Below are 15,500 nucleotides of genomic sequence, written 5' to 3'. Positions count from 1 at the left end.
TAGTTTAAAACCTCCTTGGTGGTATTGTGGAGAGGGGTAACAAACTTTGGTGTCATATAGTGTTATTTAAGGAGCAGGAAGAAATGCTTGCATGTGGTTGTATTTGCAATTGTCCAACTCTTGAAAGAAGGAATGACATTGCTGAAACCATCTTCAATGATAACTAGAATACTGAACCAAAAGAGAGGTACAGTTTGATATCATGTCCGGCTTCAGCATTCTACAACTTGAAGAATGTCAAGGCACTGGAGAGGATACAGAAGAAATTCACTAAAATATTGCCATCAGTGCAATATTTGAATAAAGAAGAGGCCCCAGAAAATTGGGACTTCATCAGAACAAGTGTTAGAAAGAGTTGTAAAAGCATTTAAAAATTATAATTTTAATAATAATCATGTAAATGGAAAAATAATTTCTACTAGCCACCCTCAGTAATCAGATGGCAGAGTCTTTCCAATAGAATTGGAAGGTTATAAGAATTATGTAATACGGAGCGATTTAGGATGAGAAATGCCCCAAATATAAACAACAATGAGTGCAGCATCTTTAAAAGACTTTCAAAGAGGGTAAATAGTTAATGTTAAGTAGGTGTGGGAAATAGGAGAACAGAACAGAATTAGTTCAGAGATGCTGTTCAGGCATATCATCATTATGGCACCAATGTAGGCCATTCTTTTCATCAAATCCATGCTGGATTCCACTGAAGTAATCCTATCGGTCCAATTTCTCTGCTGTTTCACCATTTTCCAAGAAATTTTTCTCCCAAAGATACGTCTTCTGTTCCCATTTGAAGTGCACCAATTGATCTTTCCAGCACTCCTCCAGGCAGTGAATTCCAGATACTAAGCTATTTTAGACAATAATAATAACAAAAATTATCTCACATTCAAACTTGGACTTTTTGCCCAGAATTTTAAATCTGTATACCTGCACTCTGAATCACTGGCTAATGGAAACTCTTCTTTCTGATCACCCCACTTAAACCAGTCATGAGCTTTCATGCCTCTAGCAAAGCTCTTCTCAGACAGCTTTACTCGACAGAAAACAAAGCCAACTCTCCTGCTGTTTAACCGTGGAGCCATTGGGCCTGATCGTGATTCTATGCTACAGTCCTGCTCAGCACATTTCAAGGAGGGTGCTGTTAGATCCTGGATATGTCAACTCCGAAAGCGAAGATTGTGCACTGCAGGTCATGTCTAACCAATGTTACACAGATTTTCAATGAGGTCACCAGAAAAGTTGATGAAGGAAAGGCAGTGGACGATGTCTTGATGGACTTTTGCAAGGCCTTTGACAAAATTCCATTTGGGAAACTGATCCAGAGGTTCAGTCACTTTGCACTCAGATTGAACTACTAAAATAGGAGTCACAATGGTTTAGCAGGGGAAACCAGAAGTGGTCGTAGATAGTTGCCTCCAATCACAAACACAAGAAAATCTGCAGGTGCTGGAGATCCAAGCAACACACACAAAATACTGGAGGAACTCAGAAGGTCAGGCAGCATCTATAGAAAAGAGTACAGGCGATGTTCCGGGCCAAGAAAAGTCGACTGTTTATTCTTTTCCATAGATACTGCCTGGCCTGTTGAGTTCCTCCAGAATTTTGTGTGTGTTGCATAGATAATTGCATCTCTGACTGGAGACCTGTGATTAATAGCGTACTGCAGGGATTGGTGCTGGTTCCATTGTTGTTTGTCATCTACATTAATGGCTTGGATGATAATGTGATAAACTAGATCAACAATTTTTCAGATGATACCAAGACTGAGAGTGCAGGCAGTCTATAAAACTTGCAGTAGGACCTGGACTAGTTGGGAAAATTAGCTGAAATTGACAGATGGAATTTACTGCAGAAAAGTATGAGATGTTGCACTTTGAGAGGACAAACCAGGGTAGGACATACAGTGAGCTGCAGAGAATGGAAGAATGTGGTAAAACAAAGGGATTTGGGGAATAGATCCATAATTCCTTGAAAGCGGCATCACAGGTAGATAAGGTCATTAAGAGGGATTTTGTCACATTGTCCTCAAAGTACTGAGTACAGAGTTGGGATGTTATATTGAAGTTGTATAAAATGTTGGTGATGCCAAATTTGAAGTACTGCGTGCATTTCTGGTCACCTACCTACAGGAAAGATAGTAATAAGATTGAAAGAGTAGAGAGAAAATTTACAAGGATGGTGCTGAGATATGAGGACCTGAGTTATAGGGAAAGATTGATTAAGTTAGGACTTTATTTCCTACAGCATAGGAGAATAAGGAAGACCTGATAGAGGTGTACAAAATTATGAGGGGTATAGACAGGGTTTTTGCACTGAGGTTAGGTGAGAGTAGAACTAGAGCTCATAGGTTAAGGGTGAAAGGTGAAATACTTAATGGGAACCCAAGGAGGGACTTCTTCACTTGAAGGATGGTGTGAATGTGGAATGTGCTGCAGGTGGAAGAGGCGAATGTGGGCTCAATTGCAACTTTAATAGAGAATTTTGGATAAGTAAGGAAGACTACGGTCCAGATGCCAGTCGATGGGACGTGCCAGAATAACATCTGAGCACGGATCAGGTGGGCTGAAGGGCCTGTTAATGAGCTATGGTGCTTTAGGACTCTACGACTCTGTTGGCATGTTTTTGAGACAGAGGTAAATGAAAGGATGTTTAATTAAGATGCATAAAATTTTAAGGTGAACAGAAGGAGCATTAACTATCTAAATGTGGACACAGAATTCCATTATTCAATATTTCAAAGCAAATTATCTATTCATTATCCATTGCTCTTTTCAGGGGTCACATTGTGTAAATTGGCTGGTACATATCCAGCATTATATTCCATCCATATGGATTATTCACATCTGTGCATCAAGATAATTCTAGAGAAAGTCAACAGCAGAAACAGAGTTCCAAAGAAAAGGCAATAAGGGGCAAGGCCAGGATGAGTTAGATTGTGAGGGCAAGAGTCCATTCAATTGTATTATTTGGGTATATGATGATGAAGACTAGCTGGACAATGATTTGCACTGTGATTGATTCTGCTGTTTTAGATCACAGCTTGCATGCCATCATGAAGCAGATGCAAGTGGAAACAGCCGTGGTTGGCAGCTCATCTAGGAGAAGGAAAACTCTGATCTCAAACCTCCGCTGCCTTGCGGCTACACCCACTCATGGGGAAGGCTTCGGGTAAGTGCCAAGGAAAAAATCTAGTGCTGGAGTCCCTAAGGCAGTCCTACGTTGAGTTCAATGCTGACTGGCAACTCCTGCGATGCTGCTGCTACCAAACTGTATCGGTCTCTGTCGTTCCTTTGGGTTCATCAGATGCGTGGAGAGGGGGAGCTTGCTCTCCATAGCATACTGCCCAGCGTTCGGATCTAGATAACCAGGACACAATGTCCATGGCCAGCCCTCACTGACAGAGGCCTTAATGTCACATATTTTCCACAGAAACGTGGATCCAGCGTTTTCCTTGCTGGTGCCTCACAAGACTGAGTTCATAGGCTATTCGGTTCCCTGGTAAACTGTTGTCTCATCAAACAACACACAAGATGATAATTAACTTATTCCAAATATTGACAGATGCTATCAAATATGTACAAAATACTAACTTGGTTTACTAGATGAATGCTGCCTTTAATCCTGGCCAAAATTTAGCTGACGTTATTAATAGTTCCTTCTCCTTTGATACCATCTCCCTCATTTACATATCTATAGACATCACCTCCTCAAAACTCTCACCCGTGATATAATGCAGATCCAGATTCATTTATTTATCACGTGTACATTGAAACAAACAGTGAAATACGTCAACAACCAACACAGCCAAAGATGTGCTGGGAGCAGCCCTTGAATGTTGCCACACTTCCTGGCGCCAACATATCATGGCCACAGTGTTCATCAGAGCAACACCAGCAAAACAAGCCCCTTTCCCCCTCCCAGCCTCCCACCCACCCACTCACCACCTCCGTCCCTCACACACAAAGACAGGCCACTAGCCTTAGGATAGGTTACCTCCAGGCCTTCAGTCCTTGACCTCAGACTCTCAGATTTATGGATGTCAGGCTTCCAGCTTTGGACTTTGCCCCAGCCCAAGTCAATCACAGCTCTGACCTTCGGCCCTTGACTTCTAGACTTGCACAGACATTCCTGGTGACCTGGGCCCTTGTGACTCCTTCAGGCTTCTATCTTCTGCCTTTGACCTTCAAGTTTCGGACTCACTGGGTTCAGTGCATCGACCTTCAGCTTTGCCCACCGGACTTCGCTGATGTCCAGGTATCAACTCCAGGACTCACTAATCACTGCTTTCATTTTTGAGCCTCGATTTCCAGACTCACACAGTTCTCTGACCCTGGTGACCTGGGGGTGGAGTGGGCCACTGGCCTTTGTGAGTTCTGAAAGAATATCTGGAACTCAGTGCTCTTATGGACCGGAGCCAGGACTTGCCAATTTAGGGATTGCTAGTCTCCTCAGTGCCTGCTGATCAGGCCTCCAGGGTCACATGACATTCGACCATGAAGCGCCCTGACCTGGACTCGGATTTGGTCCCAGTCTCTTCATTTACTGCCCCTAACCTCCAACTCCCCTTCATCTCCGTCCCTAAGCCCTAACTCCCAACTCCCCACTCTGATCCCAAAACCATCCCTATGAACATTAAAAAAATGTCTTAGCCACTAAGCACAACATCAATGAACGTGGTAGTGCAGCTCATCATGCCTTCAATTTCCTCTCTGCATTCCACCATCAACTTCCCTTTTCTCTTGAAATTCCTTAAGCATGCTGCTTCCTAAATCCAAATCTATCTTGCAAGTAGTTTGTATTTGAACCCATTCAATCTGATTTCTGCTTGCAGAAAGGAGAAGTCCCTACACAAAGACATCATGGGCAGTGGTGATCCATTATCCTTGTCTCCTTGACCTATTTACAACCTTTGATATATTAGGCCATACAATCCTTCCTCAATACCCTTCCTTCATGACCCACCTGAGAATATTTGCCTTGCTTATTTTTTCAACTCTGTCCTTGCAAAAGCATGTTGTACCACTGTAACTCATCTACATCCCAAGGATCTACACTTTCACTCCTCTATTCATCAATTGATTCAAGATCAAAAGTACATTTATTATCAAAGAATATATTAATTATACAACTTGAGATTTGGCTGCTTACAGGCAGCCACAAAACAAGAAACTGAAAGAAACCAATAAAAAAGTAAGGACCAACCCCCAATGCATAGAGAAAACAAAAAAGAACACAAATCATGTAAACAATAAAAGTGAATAACAGCATTCCAAACCAAATTGAGTCCTTAGATCTGTGTCTCCAGAGCAGTTTGGAGTAGGCCCAAAGCCTCCGTCTCAGTTCATCATACTAATGGAGCAAATCACAGCGAAGTTCGCATACATGAAGCATGGCAGCCAAGGCAGTCCCACAGCCTTAATGCCGCAGAGAGAGGAGTGAACATCACAGGAGACTGAACAAAATTGGTCTGACGTTCACACCCGGTCCTGACTGGTCCAGTTCTGTCTGGGTTAGCACTTAAATTGTCAAAACAGCAGATCGTCTCCCTCTTCAGGACCTGGGTCCCACCGCAGTGAAGTGCTCCAGGTCTAGACCACACCACCCAGTGATACGTTCTAGGCCTAGACCTTGCTGCCCAGCCTGAAGCCATTCTTGACTCTCCAAATCGGCCTTGTGTTTGAAGCGATGCAGCCTCACACCCGGATTAGTTGGATGGGTATGGATACTCCGTCCCTCCGAATCAGTCACTCCAACTCCAACTACATCAATTTTGCAAACACACCAGCATGGCTCATCCCTCGAATTCACCACACCTTTGCTCGTCTCTTCATTGTTTGCAGTGACACACATTTACTTCAGGAAAACTGTTATTAATAATTCCTTGCCTTTCGAACTACCGGTGAGCTATCACTGGCCTCCAGAAGTGTCATTTTAATAGTATCAACATATATCAATATGCCCCGCTACCTTGACAGGTATAGCCTTTTGTGTTCAAGAGATGGCCAGAGACTCACCCTTCCCTTCGGCTGGTGTATGAGGGCCAACCCAGTGCTGCTTCCGAGCCTTTTGCTGTTTCCTCCTTTATATTGTGTAGTAGCTCTCCATTAACCATGGTACGTCCATAGAGAACTAGATAACAGTTCAGAAAATAAACAGCACAGTTCACAAAGTTAGCTCTTCAAAACTTTCTAGTCTCTCCAACCTCAGTGGGAAAAGTCTGCTTGCATTTACCCAATCAATACCCCTCATGATTGTGGATAACTCTATTAAATCTCCACTCATTGTCTTACACTCCAGGGAATAAAGTCCTAACATATTCAACCCTTCCCTGTAACTCAGGTCCTGATGAAGGTAGCTATAAGCTATTGATGAATAATGTAGTTATGAACATGCAGACTTGCTTGCCTCTTTTCAGCTGACGTACAGTAGAACCAGGAAGCTTAGGAAAACCCCAACAGTTATTAAAGTCCCAAACTTTCCTGATGGTATCATCCTTAATGTAGTCTGACGAGTTTGCTTTAAAGCTTCACTTGCCGTTCTGGTCACCTACCTACAGGAAAGATGTCAATAGGGTTGAAAGAGTGCAGAAAAAGTTTACAAGGATTTTGACGGTACTTGACAACATCAGTTATAGGGAAAAATTGAATAGGTTAGGACTTTATTCTGTGGAGCGTAGGAAAATGAGGGGAGATTTGATACAGGTATACAAAATTATGAAAGATATAAATAGGGTAAATGCAAGCAGGGAGAGACTAGAGCTAGAGCTCGTAGGTTAAGGGTGAAGGATGAAATATTTATTTTTAAAATTTATTTTACTCAGATACATTGCAGAACAGGCCCTTACAGCCCTCCGAGCCATGCCAACCAGCAATCCTCTGATTTACTGCAAGCGTAATCACAGGATAATTTACAATAACCAGTTAACCTACCAACCGGTAGGTGTTTGGATTGTGGGAGGAAACCGGAGCACCAGGAGGAAGCCCACGCAATCACGGGAGAGAGCTCCTAGCAGGCGGTGACGGGAATTGAACCCAGGTTACCTGTACCGTAAAGTGTACAGCAAACACTATGCTACCATGTTGCCCCACAAGGAGAACCTGAGTGGGATCTTCTGCAGTCAGAGGACGTTGCAAGTGAGGAACAAACCACAGCAGAAGTGGTGGATGCAGGTTCGATTGCAACGTTGAAGAGAAGTTTGGTTAAGTATATGAATGGGTGGGGTATGGCGCGCAGGTCGATGGGAGTAGCTCAGTGTGGACTAGGTGGGCTAAAGGGCCTGTTTTGGTGCTGCCGTGTTCTATGACTCTAAATAGAGAAGTTGATGGGCTAACACCAGATTTCCAACATGTTCTTCCTTATCGATGATATAATGCAGTACCTGCTTTAAAAAAATCTGCTTTAGTGGTTGCAGTTCTCTGACACCAGCAAAAACTCTATCACCATCAAATCTATTCCCTCATCTGCAATCCACATGAACTGAACTGCCTGAGCTCCTCTCACTTTTTGTGAGCTGCTCCAGATTCCAACAAGTGCCATCTTTTGCATCTCCAAACCTTTCCCTTCCCCAACTACTTCCAGAGGCTGAACTTGCTTATCCACCACTGCATACCTCAGCCTCTTTTCACATTATATGTCAATGATCTGGATGAAGGATCATTGGCTTTGTAGCCAAGTTTGCGGACAATACGATGATAGGTGGAGGGGCAGGTTGTGTTGAGGAAGCAGGGTGTCTGCCGGAGAACAGACTGGGGGAATGGACAAAGAAGTGCGAGATGGAATGCAATGTAAGGAAGTGTATGGTCATGTACTTTGGTAGAATGAATAAAGGCGTAAACTACATGTTGATGGTCCCAACATATCGATGTAATTATAAAGAAGGCAAGGCAGCAGCTATACTTTATTCGGAGTTTGAAAAGATTTGGCATGTCAACAAGTACACTCGAAAACTTCTATAGTTGTACCATAGAGAGCATTCTGACAGGCTGCATCACAGTCTGGTATGGAGGGGCTACTGCACAGGACTGAAAGAAGCTGCAGAGGGTTGTAAATCTAGTCAGCTCCATCTTGGGCACTAGCCTACAAAGTACCCAGAACACCTTCAGGGAGTGGTGTCTCAGAAAGGCAGTGTCCATTATTAAGGACCTCCAGCATCCAGGGCATGCTCTTTTCTCACTGTTACCATCAGGTAGGAGGTACAGAAGCCTGAAGGCACACACTCAGCAATTCAGGAACAGCTTCTTTCCTTCTGCCATCCAATTCCTAAATGGACATTGAATCTTTGGACACTACCTCACTTTTTTTTAATATACAGTATTTCTGTTTTTGCATGTTTTTTAATCTATTCAATATACGCAATTGATTTGCTTGCTTATTTATTATTTTGTAATTTTATTATTATACTGTAATTATATTTTCTTTGCTTGATTATGTATTGCATTGAACTGCTGCTGCTGCTAAGTTAACAAATTTCACGTCACACGCCAGTGATAATAAACCTGATCCTGATTCTGACTATTTTCTAAATGGGGAGGGAAGTCTAAAATCAGAGGTGCAAATGGACATGAGAATTCTCATGCAAAATTTCATAAAGGTTAACGTGTAGGTTGAGTCGTTGGTATGGAAGGCAAATGCAATGTTAGTATTCACTTCAAGAGGGCTGGAATATAAAGGCAAGAATATAAGGCTGAGGCTTTATAAGGCATTGGTCAGACCACACGGAGTACTGTGAACAGTTTTGGGCCCCTTATCTCGGATAAGATGTGCTGGCATTGGAGAGAGTCCAGTGGAGATTCACGAGAATGATTTTGGATATGAAAGGGTGCATATAGAGGAGCATTTGATAACTCTATGCAGTTTTGGGCCACTTATTCTAAGAAAAAGATGTGCTGGCAGTGGAAAAGGTCCAGAGAATGTCATGAGAATGATCCCAGGAATGAAAGGTTTAACATTTGAGGAGTGTTTGATGGCTCTGGGCCTGTACTCGCTGGAGATTAGAAGAATTGGGGGGGGGGGTGGTGTCTCATTGAAATGTATCGAATATTGAAAGGCCAGTATAGAATGGATATGGAAAGGATGCTTCCTATAGTGGGGGAGACTAGGACCAGAGGTCACAGCCTCAGAATAGAGGGACGTCCATTTAGAACGGAGATGAAGGAAAGTTTCTTTAGCTAGAGGGTGGCGAATCTGTGGAATGCATTGCAGCCTAGTCACTGGGTATATTTAAGGCAAAGATTGATAGATCCTTGATTAATCTGATGTCAAAGGTTACTGGGAGAAGGTTGGAGAATAGGGTTGAGAGGGATAATAAGTCAACCATGATAGAATGACAGAGCAGACTTGATGGGGCAAATGGCCTAATTCTGCTCCTACGTCTTAAGAATTAAACTTATCTTTGATACTAGTCCACTGGTTGATACATGTATTATTATTTTAAGGGTAAGTTTGGTTTTCAGTGGTTTAGGACCTAATTCAGAATGTAATATGCCACCTGCTGACAAATCACTCAGTTACAGCCACAGTTCACACTTTGTAGCCTTGGTGGATTGCTGTAGAGCCACAGAGAACAATACTGTGAATCGGTGTTTAGCAGATTATATAGAGGCATCTGATCAGACAAAAATAAAAGGCCATTTTAGTGCAGTCAGACAACAACAGAGGATTCCCAAATAGCATTAACTTGCTCTTCAGCTTGGTACCAGGTTGAATGAATACATGATACTCCCTATGCCACCACTACCTCCGGTCTGTGATCTCTAACTACTAACGCTGCTTTAGGGATCTTTGATGATGCACATTGTTTCTTCCCTCTGTGTCCTTCATTAACGACTGCATATCCGTAGAGAACTGGACAACACCATGAAACAGTGGGTGTCCTCCACTATCACCTTCCCCATTTTTTTGTCAGCTGGTTAATACTGTTAACTAAGTTTTCAAGCCTTCTACTATTGTTGTAACTAAGAACATGATGGGTGTGAGAATGAGCTGAAACACTCTAACTCAAGACATTCTACCCCAGATAGTGATTGTCAGCAATGTATTAACTATATGGCGTGTAGAAGATGCCACATCTCAGATTCATCTGATCCTGATGCTGGAGAATGATCAGGACCAGGTAACCAACAACCCTGGGTGCTTTATCAGCTCAAGTGTAGACGTTTTAATCAAAGTTTGGTCAACTTTTTCACACAGAGACAGGTCCTTTGGACTATTGGGGTGTAGATGTGTTGGACAAAATTCAGGAATGGATTTGTCGATGGGAATGTTTTAGGATGGTCCATTCCCTCCCTGGTATCAGAGTCAAATGTATCAGGAAGGTGATGTGCCAGAAAGTGAACTGACAGAATTTATAGGCTATATTTGTTTAAATGGAGTGGGCAAAAATAAATGAATGTAATCCTATAGACAAATTCTAAGCAGTTAGCAAAAGGTAGCAATCTCAAATATATTCACAGTGTCTCATCCACATAAAGATAGTTAAAAAGAGAGAAAATGTGGAAAAAGAAACATAGCCATGAATGAGGGCTTAGGATCAGCAGCTTGATGTTTTGTGGGCATGAGATGATAAGTAAAGAGTAACCATATGCTTCATAATGAGGAAGACATTTTCTGCTCATAGGAAGATATTAGTGGACTTGTTCTGTGGGCAGAAGAGTGGCAAATGGAATTTAATTCAGTTTTATACATAGAGTCATAGATTAATATAGCATGAATCAGGCCCTTTGGCCCAACAGGTACATGCTAACCACAGTGTCCTCCCTGCTAGTCCCAGTTGCCATATTTGGCCCATAACTCTCCAAGCCCCTCCCCTCCAGGTACCTATCCAAATGCCTCCTAAATGTGCATTTGTATCCACCTCGACCAGTTCTTGTGGCAGCTCAATCCAGATACTCACTACCGTCTGTGAAAAGTTGCCTCTCAGATCCCTTCTAATCTTTCCCCTCTTGCATCCTTGCCTTCTAGTTTTTGGACTCTTCAACCTTGCCGAAAAGATGATGACCTTGCACCTTATCCATATTTTCATGATTTTATAAATTCATTCTCCTGCACTCCAAGGACAAAGATTCAGCATGGTCAACCTCTCCCTATAACTCAGATGTAAAGCTTCCTCTACCCAGTATCATGTTATCAAATGTACTCCTTCTGGAGAACAAGATAGAAGACTTAAGGGCAAGACTGCTGTACTGGAGACAATTGAGGGATTGCTGTATTCTCTATTTCATAAAGACATGGCTCACCTCAGACATGCCAGATTCAGCAATCAGACTCGATGGCTTCTCCATCCACCAGATGGATTGGACTGCTGATTCAAAAAGGGCAAGACGTGTGGGGATCAGGGCCTGTGTTTCATGATAAATTCTTCATGGTCCTTGGATGTAGTGGTCTTGTCGCACTCTTGTTTTCCCGAATGGTTAAGTTCCATTGACTCTAGGTACTGAGAGAGTTCCCCTCCTTGATCCTGACTGCAATCTACGTACTGCCGAAAGCCAGTGTTAAGCAAGCAATCAATGTATCAAATACTGTGATTAGCAAACCAGAAACAGTCTACCTCAGTGCCTTTCAAATCCCCACAAAATCATTCAGAATCTTCCTCAACCAGAAACGTTGGATGAACCAAGAGATCCACAGTCTGCTGAGGGCCAGCTCGTGGGTGTTCAGGTCTGGAGACCAAGTTCCAGGCACAACCTCCACAAAGCAAGATAGCAACTCCAGTTCGAAATGGCATCACAGAAGGATGCTTGACAGCTGAGGCAGGGCTTGATTGCTATCACCTACTACAAAGTAAAATTAAGTGATATATGTGACAAGGTTTTGCTTCCAGATGAGATCATGAGAGAGGTGAATGACAGCTAGAAGATGAGGCAGAGTGAAAGTGGGATGGGGGAAGGGAGAGGGAGGGAATTACCGGAAGTTGGCAAATTCGATGTTCATACCAAGGGGCTGGAGACTACCCAGACGGTATATGAGGTGTTGCTCCTCCAACCTGAGTTTGGCCTCCCTCCTCCTCCGTCTCCCTTCCACCATCCAACTTTCACTCTGCCTCCTCTTCTAGATGCCTATTACCTCTTTCATGATTCTGCCTTCTTCTGCTACCCATTGTGCTTTCCCCTTACATTCCTTCTTCACCTCTCCTGCCTATCCCCTCCCTGCTTCCCCTCCCCCACCCTTTGATCTTTCCTCTGATTGGTTTTTCACCTGGCACCTTCCACCCTCCCCCCACTTTCTTTATAGGGCCCCTGCCCCCTCTTTCTTCAGTCCTGACGAAGGGTCTCAGCCCGAAACGTTGACTGCTCATTTCAACAGATGCTGCCTGACCTGCTGAGTTCATCCAGCTTTTGTACGTGTTGATGTTGTCCATGACTCTGCTCCATATAGCAAGAAAGGGAGGACTATAGAGACCAGAAGCTATAGTGTTAGTCTTGATATCCCAGTATTCAAAATGTTGGCTTCAAATGTTGGGTCTTGAAGAAAGAAGACTGCCAAGATATGGAAAATGTTCAGTGTTCTCTAGAGGGTTGTTGTCAACTTGGATGGTGGAGATTTAGGAGTTTGGTTTGGAGCAGGTTGGTGCAGGTTGGAGCAGGTTTTCTTGATGTTTAGCAGGTTGGAGCAGGTTTTCTTGATGTTTAGATCAAGCCCCAGGAGCTTGTATGCTCTGGAAAAACATCCTTTAAGCACTGCAGATCTTCCTCAGAGTGAGCTATGATGCCATTGTCATCTGCATATTGGAACTCCATGACTGAAGTAGTTGACACCTTGCTCTTTGCCTTAAACCTGTTAAGAGCCTCTCTATCTGTCCAAAAGAGAATCTGGACTCCTTGTGGGAGGTCTTGGCCAGGGAGGTGAAGGGTGGTAGCAATGAAAACAGCAAGCCGAGTTGGGGCGATGATGCACTCATTTGACCCCAGACTCAAGCCTAAAAGGTGCCGTTTCAGAGTTGCTGTTGCTGATGGCTGTTGCACTCATATCATTGTGTAAGAGCAGCAGGACCTTGAGATATTTCTTTGGGCTCATGATTTTGGACAGTACCTCCCAAAGGGCAGGACGATTTATGGAGTCAAATGTTTTTGTAAGGTCTATGAAAGCCATATAAAATGGGAGATGTTGTTCCCTGGTTTTCTCCTGCAATACATGTGCTGTAAAAATCATTTCAGATGTTCCTCTGGCTGGACAGAAGCCGCATGGAGACTCAGGCATGAGATCTTTTGCCAGAGGTGAAAGGTGAACATTCAGGTGAGTACCTTTCCTGTTGTAGAGAGGAGGGAGATGCCTCTATAATTTCCACAGTCAGCTTTGTCACCCTTTTTGGAGAATGAGACAATCAGGGCATCCCTGAGTTCAGCTGGAATCTTCTCCTGGTGCCAGATCTTGACAAGCAAGCCATGAATATGACTTAAAGATTCTGAGCCACCTTCCTTGAGGATTTCTGCTGGAATTCCATCAGGCCCAGTGGCCTTGTTGTTCCTCAATTTCTTACAAGCCGTCTGCACCTCTTTAATACTAGGAGGCTTACTCGTGTCCTCCTTCATGGGTCATTGTGAGAGACAGTTGATGACTTCAATGTCAACAGTGGTGTTACGATTAAGGAGCTCCTGTAAGTGTTCCTTCCATCAAGAATTGATGTCATCATTGTCCTTCAGCAGCCTTTTCCCATCTTTGCTGACATACATGCACTATGATAATAAATTTACATTGAACTTTGAACACAGTGTCCCTATGATTAAACTCAATGCTGAACAACTTCTTCACCGCCCTGTCTTGTAATATCAAGTTCCTCTGTCCCACAGCACTCATCAGTGCCCTGCCTTTCACTGTATAAATCAACCCTGGTCTGCCTGTCAAAAATGCATCTTCTCACATATCTAAGTTGAAATCCAATAGCCACTCCTATTTCACTATCAACAATACCCCTAATTTAATATCATCTGCAAACTTGATAATTGTGCTATATACCTTCATATCCAAATCATTTGCATAAATAATGAGTAACATGTCAGAATGTTTACTCCTGAGGCATATTTCTAAAATATAAGGAACACAAAAACAGAAGTCTGGTAAATAAATGAGTGTTTAAGCATTTGATTTAAGAAAATCTATGCATTTAGGCTAGACAATTAAAAGATTCCTGCAATTATATTTATTTATTTTATTGATACAGCATGAAATAGCTTCTTCTGGCTCTTTGAGCTCTGATGTGAGCAACCCCTGATTTAACCCTAGCCTAATCATGGGAAATTTACAACAACCAATTAACCTACTAACCGGAGCAACACGCACAAAATGCTGGAGGAACTTGGAGTGTCTCGGCCTGAAGTGTCGACTATTTACTCTTTCCCATAGCTGCTGCCTGACCTGCTGAGTTCCTTCAGCATTTTGTGTGTGTATGCGTTGCTTGGATTTCCAGCGTCTGCAGATTTTCTCTTGTTTGTGAACCTACTAGCCAGTATGCCTTTGGATCGTGGGAGGAAACCAGAGCTCCCAGAGAGAACGCATGCATTCTAGAGGGAGGATGTACTGACTCCTTACAGTTGACGCCAGGACTAGACTCTGAACTCCGACAGCCCCAGCTGTAATAGCGCCGTGCTAACCGCTATGTTACTGTACTATACAGGAAACAAGTATATGGGGCAAATATCCAGGGAAAATCAACCGTAATATTGTAAAGTTCACAAAATGATAATAGTGGTCAATTGGAAAAGGATCAATTTCAATGTAATTATAGTAAATAGGGAATGGGAGATTTGGAATTTAATGCAGGCTGACAAAAATGTACTTAAACAGTAATATAGGCATCCGTTAGTCTCGAGAGACCATGGATTTGTACCTTGGAAAGTTTCCAGGGTGCAGGCCTGGGTAGGCTAGTATGGTAGACCGTCAGTTATAACCATATAGCCATATAACAAATACAGCACGGAAACAGGCCATCTCGGCCCTTCTAGTCCATGCCAAACGCTTACTCTCACCTAGTCCCACTGACCCGTACTCAGCCCATAACCCTCCATTCCTTTCCTGTCCATATATCTATCCAATTTTACTTTAAGTGACAATATCGAAACTGCCTCTACCACTTCTGCTGGAAGCTCGTTCCACACAGCTACCACTCTCTGAGTAAAGAAATTCTCCCTCGGGTTACCCTTAAACTTTTGCCCCCAACTCTCAACTCATGTCCTCTTGTTTAAATCTTCCCTACTCTGAATGGAAAAAGCCTATCCACATCAACTCTATCTATCCCCCTCATAATTTTAAATACCTCTATCAAGTCCCCCCTCAACCTTCTACACTCCAAAGAATAAAGACCTAACTTGCTCAACCTTTCCCTGTAACTTAGGTGTTGAAACCCAGGTAACATTCTAGTAAATCTTCTCTGTACTCTCTCTATTTTGTTGACATCTTTCCTATAATTCAGTGACCAGAACTGTACACAATACTCCAAATTCGGTCTTATCAATGCCTTGTACTTTTTTAACATTACATCCCAACTCCTATACTCAATGCTCTGATTT

General features: G+C 42.9%; 1 long non-coding RNA gene across 1 annotated transcript in view; it reads right to left on the bottom strand.

Annotated features, from left to right (window-relative positions):
- Window positions 1–20: 20 nt before the first annotated feature.
- The window catches only part of LOC140725381 (uncharacterized), a 33,929-nt gene continuing 18,449 nt past the window's right edge, over window positions 21–15,500 (bottom strand). The window contains exons 2-3 of the long non-coding RNA XR_012098333.1: window positions 6,015–6,129; window positions 21–847 (exon numbers count right to left, since the gene is read on the bottom strand). This is a non-coding gene — a long non-coding RNA (uncharacterized lncRNA). The remainder of the gene's footprint in view (window positions 848–6,014; window positions 6,130–15,500) is intronic.

Source organism: Hemitrygon akajei, chromosome 3, assembly GCF_048418815.1.
Source record: "Hemitrygon akajei chromosome 3, sHemAka1.3, whole genome shotgun sequence".
Lineage (NCBI taxonomy): Eukaryota > Metazoa > Chordata > Chondrichthyes > Myliobatiformes > Dasyatidae > Hemitrygon > Hemitrygon akajei.
Note: the sequence above shows the minus strand (reverse complement) of the source record. Positions and strands in the feature narration are given on the sequence as shown.